The sequence below is a fragment of the Artemia franciscana genome, chromosome 10, assembly GCF_032884065.1.
Source record: "Artemia franciscana chromosome 10, ASM3288406v1, whole genome shotgun sequence".
Lineage (NCBI taxonomy): Eukaryota > Metazoa > Arthropoda > Branchiopoda > Anostraca > Artemiidae > Artemia > Artemia franciscana.
Window position 1 is genome coordinate 37,097,323 of NC_088872.1, and position 15,980 is coordinate 37,113,302.

Genomic DNA, 15,980 nt, shown 5'->3' on the forward strand with positions numbered 1-15,980 from the left:
TAAGCCAAACACAACTGCAAACAAAACATTACCAAGCCTCCTCTCAACCTCAAAGCGTAATCACAACTCAAAACATTATGGCAGACGAGACCACTCCCCCTGTATTTATGTCTGTGCCAATGCCTTAGAAGCTATGGTATGCGAAGTAATATTTTGTTAAAAATTGTATGAAAAATTTTATTGGACCTTGAAAATCGACTTTAGTGGTTCATTTCCTAGTGAAGAGATGGTGACACTATGCTGCCAAAAAAAATTAAGTACTGAAAACTTTGATTTTAGTGTCTCATGAAATATATTTTACATGCAAAGTTGTGAATTTCGAGGCAAAATAAGCTTCGGGAATGAACAACAGTTTCTGAAAAGTTCGTACTTTCCAGGATAGGAAGCGGATTCGTATTTACTGGACCGTGATTGCTTCTAACTTTCCTGGAAAATAAGAACTTGTACAGAATAGGACATTTGTTTAAAATATTCAATTTCATGGAAGTTTGAAACATTTCTGCCTACACATACTTTTGCCATGAAGGTTTTACAAACAATCAAAATAACCAAGACCGTTGTCTTTAGGGTTAAATAAAATAACTTCTAGTAAAAAATTTGAGAAGTTTCATTGTATCTCCAGCTCGCTTTATTTTACTGTGGCAACAGTGGTTTGAGGAGAGAAGAGGAGAGGTTAGGAAACCAATGACCCTCTTGGACTTCTAAGTAACAGGAAGGGTTTTCTATGAGATATCGTTCAACGGAAGTGGGAGAATGTAAGCCAACAACAATTAGAAAAAATTCTTAGCTTGGATTAGGTTAAAAATTCTCCGAAAATTTTATTGGGAATAGAATTGTAGCACTGCCAGCCATTTTCCGCCTCACCTGGCATCTGAAATTCAGATTACTTGGGAATTTATTTAACCGTAAGCACTCGATACTCACCACTAGAGGGTCGGTTTAGAAAAGTTTTGGTACTTCATAGGTTTGTTTCATCAAGAAATTAATTTGATTTCCTTCCTATGTGTACCAAAAATACTCGGTGGTGTAAAAAGCCTGGCAAATACTTGCAATGCTCTTTTGCATGAATGGTAATTTCTATATTTCAAGCAATTAATTGGTTCTACAAAAGAGAAAAGAAAGCCTACTGTCCAATACTTTTGCTTTAAAAAGTGTGTTTAATCGTTGTTAAACTTCTGTGATGTCAGTTGTCACATTTTCTTAGACAATCTGTAACCATATTGTCAGAACGAGAAGCCAAATAACCACATAATTTTTACTCGTTGTTGTAGTGCATTTACCAGTAATTGCTAAGTCAAATTTTTGAGTCAGCAAAAGAAACACATAACTTCATTGGTTTATTTACATAAAGCTTATAAGCAAGATAAAAGAACAAACAGTGTTTAACTCACAGTATTCTTTACAAATATACTCCCCGTGTCTCTATGATTATAGTTCATAATTATTGACCCTTAAATGAAAAATAAAAAATGAAAAAAAATCAATTAAAACAGTAACTCCGTGGACTCGAATTTACTGAAGCTACACTAGTTTTGGAGTATAGGCTTCCTAAGAAGGACCATTTTTTTCCAAAATATAAGGAGGGGAAATACCAACCACCTTGTATTTTTAAAAATACTTTGTTTTTAGAGAATTTTCTTTGAAAAATGCACTACTAGTATTTTCATTTAAAAAACTGAACAACAAAAATAAACAGCCGCTAAATATATGCATATCCAATACTTTGTTGAAAACTCTTTTTACTTTTATATATAATTATAGCGATTTCTTCTTCAGAAATTAAATAAAAAAACAATTTTTTTTAACGGAAAGTAAGGAGCAACATTAAAACTTAAAGCGAATATAAATTAAGTCGTATATGAAAGGGGCTTCTTCCTCATCAGCGCCCCGCTCTTTATGTTAAAGTTTGACTCTTTCTCAGCCCCTTTCACATACGAAGTAATTTATGTTCGTTTTAAGTTTTAATGTCGCTCCTTGCTTTCCGTTAAAAAAAAGCTTGTTTTTTTATTTAATTTCTGAACGTTTTTGAATCAATGGATGTTTTGATTTAGGCTCTCCGCAGACGAATAATTAAAACGAAATTTGTATATTTATATTTTTGGCTAAATGGCTTTCTCATAGTATTGATCGAATGATTTTGAAAAAAAAGGAGCGGGTGAGGAAGCCTAGTTGCCCTCCAGTTTTTTGGTTACTTAGAAAGGCAACTAGAACTTTTATTTTTTTACGAATGTTTTTATTACTAAAAGATATACGTAACTTATAAATTAGCTTACGTAACGAACTTCTGTATTCTCATATTACGCATATGAGGGGGTTCACCCCCTCGTCAGTACCTCACTCTTTACACTAAAGCTTAAATTTTGTCCCAATTTCTTAAGAATGACCCCTGAATCACAAAAGGCGTAGAATAAATAGTTGAAATTACTAAAAATACTTTAGGGTAAAGAGCGAGGTATTAGGAGGAGGTGAGTGAGCCCATTATATGCGTAATAATTTCTGTTCGTTTTAAGTGGTTTTAATTCTGCTTCTTACTTTCAGTTGAAAAAACTTTTTCATATTTATTTTTTTATTATTTTTTTTAAATAATGCTTGAAAATCCTGCGCTCCCTTCATGGAAATTTTCTCCCCCCATGAAAAATTCCTCCAAGGAAAGTTCACCTAACATATCCCCCTCTTCTCAAGCCCCCCTAACCAAAAATCCACCTGTAAACGTCTGTACACTTCCAAACAACCATTACTATATGTAAGCACTGGTCAAGGTTTGTACTTGTAGCCCCTCCCACGGGGACTGCGGGGGAGCAAGTCATCCCCAAAGACGTAGTTATAAGGTTTTTCGACTACACTGAATAAAAGGGCAATCTCAGAATTTTGATCCGGTGACATTGGGAAAATAATTAGCGTGAGAGGGGGCCTAGGTGCCCTCCAATTTTTTTGGTCACTTAAAACGGACACTAGAACTTTTCATTTCCATTAGAATGAGCGCTCTCGCAAGATTCTAGGAACACTGGGTCGATACGATCACCCCTGGGGAAAAACAAAAAACAAACAAACAAATAAACACGCATCCGTGATCTGCTTTCTGGCAAAAAATGCAAAATTGCACATTTTTGTAGACAGGAGCTTGAAACTTCTACGATAGGGTTCTCTGATACGCTGAATCTGATGGTGTGACCTTCGTTAAGGTTTTATGACTTTTAGGAGTTGTTTCACCCTATTTTCTAAAATGAGGCAAATTTTCTCAGGCTCGTAACTTTTGATGGGTAGGACTAAACTTGACGAAACTTACATATTTAAAATCAACATTAAAATGCGATTCTTTTGATGTAGCTATTGGCATCGAAATACCATTTTTTAGAGTTTTGGTTACTATTGAGCCGGTTTGTTACCAGGAACTGTTTGATAAATGTATGGCAAGGTGGTTTATCAACAAAAGTTCTGCATTTTTCAAAAAAAGAAGACGTCCCAAATCGATGACACAGGGTTTTTTCCTCAAATTTGGTTGTTCTATTTGAGTTTCTCTTGGTCCGAATATTTTCGTTGAGGTGTCTACATAGCCTTAATTTTAATAGCATATCTTCATAAGGAAAAATTAAATCTAATTTTTCGCTCTCATAATTGCTGTAACCACATTTTTCTTCAGACTTTTATTGTTTTCCGTTTTTTATTATTTCCGTTTATTGTTTCCTTACCCTGAAGGTATTTGGTGGCTCCCTTGTCTATGTACACTCGGCAGGCGTACACTCTATATCCTGCCGTATACGCTCTATACGGCTGTGAGATCTGGTCACCAAAGGCAGAGGAAGAACAAAAACTAGAAGTTCTAGACCGGAAATGCCTAAGACATGGTTATAACATAAGACGGTCAGAACGAATCAGCAACCATGAGTTTATGAAGATGTACAGACAAAAACCTAAAATATCAAGCATAATCAAGAAAAGACGTCTTAAGTGGCATGACCATGTAATGCGACACCCATAAGAGACCCTAACACGCTAGGTCGTTGCTGCATTGCCTCCCTTCTGCTGAAAGAAAACACTGATAGACCAGATAAAGTCACGGTAGAATGTCGTGAAGAAGGACGTGGAACCACTAGGCGGTTTCCATAAATATGGCTACATGTGGGAGAAGTCGTGGCTTCAACTCGTTCGACCGCAGATAGAGTATAGATGACTTTGACAGAACTTGGTTCAACAGCTTCCTAATACCGAGTTGGGCTGAATAGCCTGTGCCTCGTCTTGAGTAAGTAAAAAAGTCTCCTTCTCCATCCCAACCTATTCAAAGATTTTATCTTTACGTCCTCCCAAGAAGTTCCAATTTTCTTTTAAGTCCTTTCTTATGGCCGACAAGGACGATCTTTGGCAAACTGTCACCCTTCCGCAAAACGTGTCCTACCCATATCGATCTTCTCTCATATAGCCCTAGAAATAGGGACAGGACCACCTTTTCCATACAGCTTACTGTTTGAAATGCGGACAGCTAAACAGGTACCCAAAACAATTTGTAACAATTCTTGTCTAAAAGGAACAAAAATAAATAAAATGTCAATAGTTAAGTTTTACGACAGTTGAAATGATACAAGAATTTCTTCATAAAAACAAGTTAAATCCGAATCACACAGAATATTAGGCTATTGGAGTTTTTTTGTCTATGGGTATAGGGACTTTCATGTCTTTGGACAAAATAGTCATTTCTTTGTTTGTTTATTAAATTGAAAAAAAAAACAAGCCTTTTCAACCGAAACTAAGGAGCAACATTAAAACTTAAAATGAACAGTAATTATTACGTATATTAGGGGGGGGGTACTCTTCCACAACACCTTACTCTACTATTACTACTACTACTACTACTACACATATATATAGTCTGTGAAAGATAAAGATTTCAGAATATTCAAAATACAGAATATTGAGACACATATATATCCCACAATCTAATGGATTGTTTGACCTCTAGCATACCCTAATCTGGCTCCGATCCGATTTACAGGTGTCGGGCCTTTACAAGGGACGCAAGCAGTTTAATCTCTATATAATGAAGGAGACAAATTATAAATCAATATGCTACATTTTGGGGAGACAGGGGAGGGGGTGCAAAACCCCTGCAAAGCCCTTTTTTACGACTCTAACTACAATGCAACACGACAAGGTTGTGTTATTAGACTTAACTAACTATAAACCCACCCCTTAATGGATGAATATGCAAGGTTATGCTATTAAATTGTGTCAAGAAACCAAATATTGAGAACCAAATTTGTTAAAGAAGACTAATTGGTTGTGACACTTAATTTAGATATTTTGCAATTTTGACATGACATATCAACAATCCATCACGCAAACGTTTTTTATTTGGAAAATTAGATTTCCGCTTCGCCATATGGTATCATGCTTTTCCCTGTTCCATAAACGATGTATAGAGCGGGGACACCCACAGCAATTAGCTTTTGTAGAGGATTAGACCTACAGCCTGTAATTTCAAAATAATAATACTAAGTACATTTCCGACGATTACTAATACTTATTAAAGGCTCCTTTACAAAATAGGCAATTTTCTAAGCAATAATCCCCTGCTGCTCTGACTTCAAACCACTAAAAACTTACAGAAGTGTTAAGCTTGACAATACTACACTACTAAACACTCGCTCTTTTTCCTGTCCCGTTTCGAACTTCTGCTAGGCCTTTTCTTCCAAGAATTCTCCGAATATTTCAAGGTTGTATTATAAAATTTCATCCTTGTCCAATCTAGAGTATTCTTCTTTTATAACTACCTCTCATGACCAGTAATTAAAACTGTTCAATAATTCGGCTGGTCTTCATCATGAGAACAAATCTAAGTCACCTGGCCCACTATCTTAGGATCCATACATATAAGGGCTTTTGATCAAATAACTTAAACTTTGGAATAAAAACTGAATATGTGAGAGAAGGAAACAATGTTGTTTTGCGGGGTAAATGATCCCTTCTCATGCAAATTTCCTGTAATTTTCTAACGAAAATAACAGAGCCAGACGAACCGAAATTAGAAAATATCTGGAAGTTTCATCGGGTTTCATTCATCTACTGCTTTCAACTGCTCAACTGCTTTCTTTAGAACATTCTGGAAATTTTCCCGGTAGGCAATTGTTTGTTTTACATCTTAAAGCTAAGCTTCAATATTGCACCCCATCCAAATTAAGACAGCTGTCGCAATCGTGCATGAGCTGATCGATAGTTTCTTAAAAAAAAACATTTATTGCCAGCAAAATATGCCTGTATTCACCACTTCAAAACAAAAAATTTGGATCGGATAGTCCCAGACAGCTGAATTTTATTATGAAAATATCAACAAACTGGTCCATAAGAAAGTATCTATTTAGCTTCCAAAATATGAAATGATTTTTTCACTTATTTTATGGTCTTATTAGTAACTGCTACCTAGCAAAGGGTGAAACACGACCAGAAGCAAACAAGAGATTAAATGGCGTTTTCTAAGAACTGTCCAGTGAGAATCATTTCAAATTAACTCTGATTCAGACACAATAGCTATTATTTGATTCAGCAGAATAATAATTTACCATTGCTGAATTAAATTTTTGAGAATTTCACAGGAGAGACTCCCCTCAAAATGAAGGCAGACCGAAATTACAATAATAGCATTGAAATTGCAATTTTTGAAAACCATAAAATGAAGAGGAGCAGACCCAACCTTGAAATTAATGAATAACCCGGGAAATCAATTTTTGTGTGAGCAGCATGAATGAGCCTCTTTTTTCAGTTTTTTTTTCATCAGCGTTGAACGTCTACATAAATGGTGCTGAATATTGGAAGAATATTTTGATTTGAAGAGAATTCACAATATCTAGTGTCTTTTTTAGTTAAAAATTACATCTCGCAGCAGAAAAGTGGCATTTCCTGCCATTTTCCCAATAAAACGAGTAAATTAACGTAAATTAACCAGGAGAGTAGTACGGCCCTAATTACTCCGACGCGAACCTCATCAGCGTAACCCGGTACTATCCCTGTAGCAGGAACGAGAACGAAAGAAACTAGATCCGAATGGCCTACTTATATGAGCATAGTACAACAGATGCATCATTAGCATAATCTAGCCGGGATCTCATTTACATATACCTGTCTGGGCATGATTCAAAAGATAAAGTAAACCGGACATCTTTTATAATACGAGCTGAATTTTACTGAATCGAAAAACGGAAAATCTGCTCCCTTTTTTTCTTATGAAACGTGCTTGTGTGAAGCAATCCGGTGAACTTATGTTCCTCAATGAATCAATAGCTATATTATTTTTTTAGAGGGACCTTATTGTGATACATGTCCTATCTCCCAGGGACCCCCAATACCTCTACTCCAACTTTTTGTCCCCACTCTTTTTTGACTTAAAGAATTTTCGAGAATTCAATTGTTTTTGGAACTTAGAATTTTCGGAACCTATCATTCTTGAAATTAGAATTTTTGGGCTTAGAACTTTTTGGACTTGGAATTTTTAAGGAAATGTATGATTTTACATGCTGGAAAGAACCTTGAGTCAAGGAATGTACCCTGAGAAGCCATTAAGTGAAAGTACTTTTGAGTACAACGAACTCATCTAATTGATAAATTCTGTGTGTTTTAGTTGCTGACTGGGTGTCAACAACTCAATAAAAGCACTTTTGAGTACATAAACTCAGCTAATTGATAAAATCTGACGGTTTTAGATGTAGACCAAGTATCATAAATTTTAAAAATGCGCTTCTGACTACAACAAAATTAGCTAGTTGATAAATTCCGAATGTTTTAGCTACCGAGAGGATATACATAATTTAATAACAGCAGTTTTGAATACAAAAAACTCAGCTAGTTAACTTCCGTGTATTTTAGTTGCTGCCTGAATTACAAAAATTTAATGAAAGAACTCTTCAGCACAACAAAGTCAGCTAGTGGATAAATTCCGTATGTCTTATATGACTTTGTTGTAATCTAAACTGCTTTCGTTAAATTTTTGGTTCTCAGCCAGCAATTAAAACATTTGGAATTTATCAACTAGCCGAGTTTGCTGTACTCTAGTTTGATTTTATTAAATTTTTACTACTCGGTCAGCAGCTAAATGACTCAGAATATACAAACTAACTAAGTTGTTGTACTCAAAAGTATTTTTATTAAATTTTTGGTACCCAGCCAGCAAGTAAAACACACAGAATTTATCAACTAGCTGAGTTTGTTGTACTCAAAAGTGCTTTCGTTAAATTTTTGATGCTTAATCACCGACTAGAACACTCGGAATATACCAACTAGTTGAGTTTGTTGTGTTCAACGTGATTTTATTAAATTTTTCATATCTATGCAATTAAAACACACAGAATTTATCAAGTAGCTGCGATTGTTATACTCAAAAGTGCTTTTATTAAATTTTTGGTACTCAACCAGCAAGTCAAACAATCGGAATTTATCAATTAGTTGAGTTTCTTGCACTCAAAAGTGCTTTCATTAAATCTTTTTTTTGTTCAATCATCAACTAAGACACTCGGAATACACCAACTAGCTGAATTTGCTACAGTCAAAAATGCGGTTATCGATTTTTTCTTATACCCAGTCGGTAACTAAAACATTTGGAATCTTTCAAATATGTGAGATTACTGCACTCAAAAGTTCTTTCGTTAAATTTTTGTTACTCAATCAGCAACTAAAATACTCGAATTATACCAACTAGCCGATTTTGTTGTAATCAAAAGTGCCACTATTTTAATTTTTTATACCCAGTTAGTAACTACAAGACTCGGAATTTACCAACTAACTGAGATTGTTGTACTCAAAAGTGCGTTTATTAAACTTTTGGTACTCTGTCTGCAAGTGAAACATACGGAATTTAGCAACTAGCTGAGTTTTTTGTACTCCAAAGTCCTTTCTTCAAATTTTTTATTATTCATTAAGCAACTAAAACTCTGATTTTTTGTATTCAAAAGTGTTTTTAAACGTTTTTGATACCAAATCGGTAACTAAAAGACTCATGATTTACACACTAGCTGAGATTGTTGTACTAAAAATACTTTTTTGATTTTTTTGGTACTCAGACTGTAATTGAAACTCACAGAATTTATCAATTAGATGAGTTTACTATGCTCAAAAGTACTTTCATTATTTTTTTTACTTAGTCAGCAACTAAAACAAACGAAATATACCAACTAGCAGAGTATGTGTACTCAAAACTGATTTTTCTAATGTTTTATTGTACTCAAAACTACTTTTTCTAATATTTTATATCCACTCGGTAACTATGACATTCGGAATTTATCAACTAGCTGATTTTGTTGTAGTCAAAACTGCTTTTGTTAAATTTCTGGTACACAGTCTGCATCTAAAACACACATAATTTATCAACTAACTCAGTTTTCTGTACTCAAAAGTACTTTCATTAGATTCTTGATGCCTATTCAGCAACTAAAATACACATAATTTATCAATGAGATGAGTTTGTTGTACTGAAAAATGCTTTCATTGAATTCTTGACACCCAGTCAGCAACTAAAACACACAGAGTTTATCAATTACATGATTTTATTGTACTCAAAAGTGTTTTCATTTAACGGCTTATCAGGGTGCATTCCTTGATTCAAGCTTCTTTCTAGCACGTAGCATCATACATTTTCTTAAGAATTCCAAGTAAAAAAAAATCCCCCAAAAATTCCTAAGTCTACAAAGGGGGGGGGATATCTTGGGGGAGGGATGTTGGGGGTCCCTTGGAGGTGGGTCATAGATGACCAGAAATTCCCTCTAAAAAAGTGTGATAGTAATTGATTCATTGGGGAACATAAGTTCGCCGGTTTACTTTACCCAAGTGCGTGTCATAAGAAAGAAAAGGGTTAGCTGATTTGTCGCTTTTTTGATTCATTAAAAAATTTTTGTATTATAAAATGCGTCTAGTTTACTTTACCTTGTTAATCATGCCCAGACAGGTTTATGTAAATGAGATGGCGGCTGTATTGTGTTAATGATGTATCTCTTGTACCGTACTCATGTAAGTAGGTCATTCGGATCTAGTTTATTTAGTATTCTTTCGTATTACAGGGATGGTAACCGATTATGCTCTTGAGGTATGCGTCAGAATAATTAGGGGCAATACTACTGAGGAGGCTCATTTAGATTGAAATTTGAAATTCTAACACCTTATTTTCAGTCACAAAAGAGAATTTGTTTGAAACAGTATAGTGCCAACAACATAGGGGCCCAAAAATAGTAAAAAATGTATTGTCCTTGATACTCTACTCTTGTCAACTTAAAACTTTCAGAGACTGTTTGGTAAGATTGACAAGTGGACTCCAAACTTTGACCAAGGGAGGCAAACAGTAGGGGTCTAAAGATTTGGTCGTTAATATGTCTAAAGTCTTTGTCACATTATGTCCATGTTGGATTAGAATCTATTCCTGTTGAAAAAGGGGTGCATTGCGAAGAAACCCTTACCTGGTTATAAAAAAGTGTATCTGGATTGTCTCAGTAGCAGCTCAGGGGATAAAATCGAAAGTTCTTGAAAACCGTACCCTGGTTATAAAAAAGGGTATCTGGATTGTCTCACTACTAGCTCAGGGGATAAAATTGAAAGTTTTAGGGTGTATTGGGGTGCCAAGTAAACCTCGAGTTCTGAAATGGGGGAGTTGTAGAGATAAATTGAAAGAAACTATGTGTCCAGGCTAAGACATTGCAATATTTTCAACATTTCAGGAAAGACAGGTGGGAATCAAGCTTCAGCTTTCAAGCTCGATTGCTCGAAAGTGTGGGGCAGGAGAGGGGACATCATATTTTGTAAATTAAAGAAGGGGATATGGGGACAAAAAAATGTGCGTACGATTCACATAAATGTTTGATATTTTTAGCTCAAGGAAAATTTTGAATTTAGTCATAATGGTGAAGTGGTAAAGTAAATCAAAAGACATTAAATTTACCTTGGCCTTCATTTTGAATAATGCCTGCATAACCTTATGGATATGTTTGAATGTTTCTAGGTTTATTGGGGGGTCAATCGGAACTAAAATTTTACCATCAGGGAAGACGCAGCGGAGAATCAAAAGGGAATATATAGCCAGGCTGTAAATATGGCACTTATGCAGTCTTGGAAGCAAAAGGTGGGATCGAGCTAAAACTCTCGTAGTGCTTCAAAGGGAGGAGCAGGGCTATTTTATTTTCTGTATACCAAAAGAGGGAGTGTGGGTGTTAAAAATTCGTGTCTCCTGTCCACCTAAAAGCTTTGACACTCTTAACCCCAGTTGAACTTCCGCGATCAAGTCCGTGAGGTAAATAAGAAGACTGCACATTCACCCAGGCTAACATTAAATCGAATCTGTGGTATTCTGAGAATTCATTTAAACTTTTTGGTAGTATTTTGAAAGGGAAAGAAGACTTTTAATGTTTTGTTTAGGGAAAACAATAAGAATGGCAAAACATGGTTGCCTCCTAAATATTGGTCAGTCCGAAAACCAACAGAAATTACCAAAAACAGGAGTAGGATTACGACCCTAAAATCTGCAGAAGGCCTGAGCGTCAGTTGGGCTTTAATTAAAAAACATTACATTTTAAAAATCTCTTTTATATTTATAACACTGAAAACGACTATTTTGGGGAGGACTTGTTTTTTTTTGTTGTTTTTTTTGGGGGGGGATATAAAAACTTTAAGAAACGCGTTTTATCTGCCATAGATTTTGTATTTGAATCATTGTCACATATCAATGATTTTTTTCGGAGAGGGTTATTTTTAGGAGACGAAGGGTTAAAAAAAACTTTTAAAAACGCTTCAAAAAATTTTTATTATGCATTCTGTTACGTTTTTACGAGTTGGACGAACGTTTCGGGTGGAGAAAGAAATTCAAACCCTAATACCCTTCCCCCTGGATACGGTTTTGTTGCTGAGTCTTTCAGGTATTTATGTCGTTGTATTTTAAACGTAGTGTTTACTTCCATTAGTTCTTTCCGGTAGTCTGCATTATTATGGCAATTTTTCATTTCTTTTTTATTAATGATTTGGAAAATAAAACCACACTTTCAAAACAAATATTGTTTTCAATGAAATTCCAATGAATCTCAAGCCATTTAGAGGGTTTGAAAGACAGGGATGGAGGTGGTAGCACCAAGTTTATTTGTAGACCTTGATAAGCCTTAAAGTGTTATTTGAAAAAATACTGCTTTAAACACAAATCGTTGTCAGTAAAACACCCAGGACGCCCTGACTTTTTGGAAGCTAAGGGGGCTTTAGCCCTTGTCTTATTTATGGTAATCTCTATTCGTTTTTAAGTTTGGATTGATTATTCATGTTAATTGCTGTTTCTTTTCGGATTCATTCATCTAAATATAATTAAATAACATTTTCATTCATATCTTATTTAAGCTATTTTGTGGGATTAGGCTAATAGAATAAAAAATTGATTTTTTTTTAACTACCAATTATCAGTCAACCAATCTTTTATAAGCGTGGTTGATTATCAAGACAAAAAAGTCCGCGCCCCTTTTTATTTGTAGGACTAAGTCATTATTATGCTATTTGGGGGACTATGAATACTTAAGTACCAAGAACAGCTGTATTTTAGGAGATGTAATGGGAAATTTGAAGATATTAGCATAGCAAATCGACCTTGAAGAGTTCCTCTACGTAACTACCGTTTCTGTGCTATTTTTCTATTGGACAGATTAAATAAGAAAAACAGTGCTTGAACACTTTAGATATTTGAATTCTTTAAAAGAGCATATCGTTTCAATTCAAAGAATTCTCTGTTTGACTATTCATTTTAAATAATTAAGACACAAATGTAAACTTTAATGTAAAAACTGAAGGACTGAGGACGAAATGATCTCTCATATTTTGAAACAGATTCTGTTTGTTTTAATTTTTAATGTCAATTTACTTTAATTTGAAAAATACTTGTTTTTTATTTGATTTTTGTCTGATTTAATAGAATACCTAGAGTTAGCTTAACTGAAAGGATGGCTACCACCCCCACAAGCCTGACTCTTTTAATCAAAATACAAATTTGGCTCACAACGCTTCGACAAGCCCATCTAATTTAGTGTGTTTGTTTTTTAAAATAAAGCCTAGTTATCCGGAATAAACTACATTTTCCACAAAAGCTTTCCCCCCTCAACACTAAAACCGTACCCTTCATCGTATATTCAAACTACTACTACTAACAACTCGTTGTATCACCATGCCCTGCTAGGTGAACTCAGCTGCGCACGCTCTTCTTCCATCTCAATCAATTCAAAGCTTCTCTTTTTACAACCTCTCAAGAAGTCAAATTTTCCTTTAATTCCTTTCTCCCGACCTCCTCCTACCCCTTGTAGGGACAACCTAGTTTTCGTTTGGCCTTAGATGGCTGGGCCAAAAGGACGATCTTTGTCAATCCGTCATTCCTCATCCATAGAATTTACCCTAGCCATCTCACCCTCTCTCTCACTATAGCCCTAGAAAGCGGGATGAAACAAAATTTTTGGTACAGCTTACTGTTTGGAATACTGCGAGTCAGACGGGTAACCAAGGGTTCCGTAGGCAAATTCTCTGGAAAACATCTAACAAAGCCCCCTCCGTCTTTCGAAGCATCCGTGTTTAATAGTCATACTTGACCCCTGTAATCAATTTCATTCCCAATGTTCTAATATTGATTCGCAGGCTGGCTAAAACTAGCAATCTTTGACAATCTTTTTATTCTTTTAAACTTTTTTCCTTTGTGATAAAACATCATGAGCCTTGGTTTCTTTACTTTTACCATCTTTACCGCATCCACCATATTTACTAATAATATTTCACAGGTTAATGAAGTTATCCATTTCATCGATCTTTTCGCTACCCAAAATGACCTCTTCACCTTCATTTATTTCCACTCTAAGCAATTTAGCCTTTAAATTTTAATATCCAAGCCTATTCTTGCGCCCTGAGGTCTTTAAACCTCCATAGAATAATTCATTTGTCTAACATTTCATCTAGAACATTCAAATTACCAGCATTATCTTTTTCTAGGAGGGTTTTACTTTTCTATTTGATTCCTTGCTCTCCGATAGCCTTTGTCGTGTAATTACCCAGTTTTTCTTAAAACTTTTTCTGCGGTATGTCTAAGTCTAAAGAGTATGCTAAGTCTAAAAGTAACTAAGTGTTTTAATTCCTACAGAAGCTAATGCCTCCATGGTTACTACATTCACTCGTATCATTTTTCTCATAGACATGTTTAGTTATAGTTTTCCAACAACAGTTATGCTTATAGTTTTCCATGATTAAAAATAGTTTTATAGTTTCCCGTATTTAAAAAAAGCCCATTTACCATACTATCACCATCTGGGGTCTTATTTTTTAATTCTTTTTGCACTGTCTCTAATTCTTCCTTCGCTTACACAGTGGCACAAACTCTTTACATTCTTTTCTACATTATCTCCTATAATTTTCTAAAATCAATTAATTTTACATATTATAGGAGCATCATTTCCACGGTTTTCGACGCAAGTTCGCCGTGTTTTCTGGAGAAAAATTCTACGCAAAAATTCACCAACTCTTCTCCATGATGCCGAAAACAAAATTAGAAACCTTTGTAGGTAATTTTATCAATGAAACAGTTCGTGGTAACAACTTGTAAGCAGGGGCAAACCCAGCGATAAATTTTGGAGGGGGATGGATAAATTGATGGAGGGATGGTAGTACCGGCTAAAAAGAATGAATAAAGTTTTTAGAGCGTAAGGTATGTAATTATAAAATAAAATCAAGCCACCTTTTTTGTGGGTTAGTTTATCCAAACTTCTTCTGTATTGACTGGAACATCCTTGTTGGAACAGGCCAATCCACTTAGCCGTTCCTGACCTGATACATTCCTGGTCTAAGATCTCGCTCTTCTCAGAATAGAAAAATAACGCTCGCACTTAGCCGTAGTGACGGGAATCGTTGCACCAATCTTCAAAAATTGATGTAGAGTGAGGAAAATGTTCTTATCACATTTTTTAAGCACGTATGAAATATGTTGGTGCTACATTTCCAAACAGTATCCACATTCTCCTCCACATGGCTTAAAGGCATTATGCTGTCAATACTCCCTTTTACATTTGGAGAGAATATTCTCGGTGAATGGTCTTGGTAAAGCGTTAGGCATGGATGGAATCATCCAGGGAGATTTATTGTGGTGGGTGGGATTTTTCACGGAAGAAATTTTTCGTGGGGAAATTTATTTGGGAGTAATTTTTCATAAAGGAGAATCTTCTAGGTAAAATTTTCCCATAAAGGGTGGAAGAATTTCCTGAATGATTTGATAGACAAAAAAAAAAGTTCTTTTTCGATGAAAGTAAGGAGAATTTCCCAGGAGAAAGTGTCCCTTGGATATTTACAGGGAAGGATTTTTAGCAAGTGTAGGATATTTTCAGGATTTCCAGATTGTAGGGTGACAATTTTCAAGAGGAGGCTCTGAATTTTACAGGGAAAGAATTTTCCGTGGGAAATTTTCCAAAGGAAGAATTTTCGTGGGGGAACTTTCTTGGGGAATTCCATGTATGAGAGACTGTCCTTTCTTAATTCCTTTTTCGTTACATGAAATTTTTTAGTGCTTTAAAAATGTTTTTTAGTCCGATTCAATCGCCCTTCCGTTTCAACAGTCGCTTTTAAGGAAGTCGGACAAAAAATCGAACATTTTGCGCGAAGAGCGAGGGATTGAAGAGTGGGCAGCCTTTCTCATACAGGGAATACGTCTTAAGTTTTAATGTTGGTGCTAACTTTTAGTTTAAACACTTATTTTCTTACTTATTTTCCATAAATAAGCCGATTCTTTTCCTGTATTTTGTTATCAAAACATCTTTTCTCCGTGCTTGGTTACTGTTAATAGGATTCACTCCTTACTTACTGTTCAAGTTAATAGCAAAACTGTTTAGAGTCATTTAAAACTAATTATTATTTACAAGGAGAAAATAACACAATAATCCCTGAAAAATTTTATGGGCATAATATATACAATACTGGGGAATTTATTAACTTATCCGCTAGAGAGGGATACCTAAGCTGAA

The 15,980-nt window shown here is 35.1% G+C and overlaps 1 protein-coding gene across 1 annotated transcript in view; it reads right to left on the reverse strand.

Moving 5' to 3' along the window:
- The window catches only part of LOC136032155 (nitric oxide synthase-like protein), a gene marked incomplete in the record, with an annotated part of 293,001 nt that overhangs the window by 212,835 nt on the left and 64,186 nt on the right, over window positions 1–15,980 (reverse strand).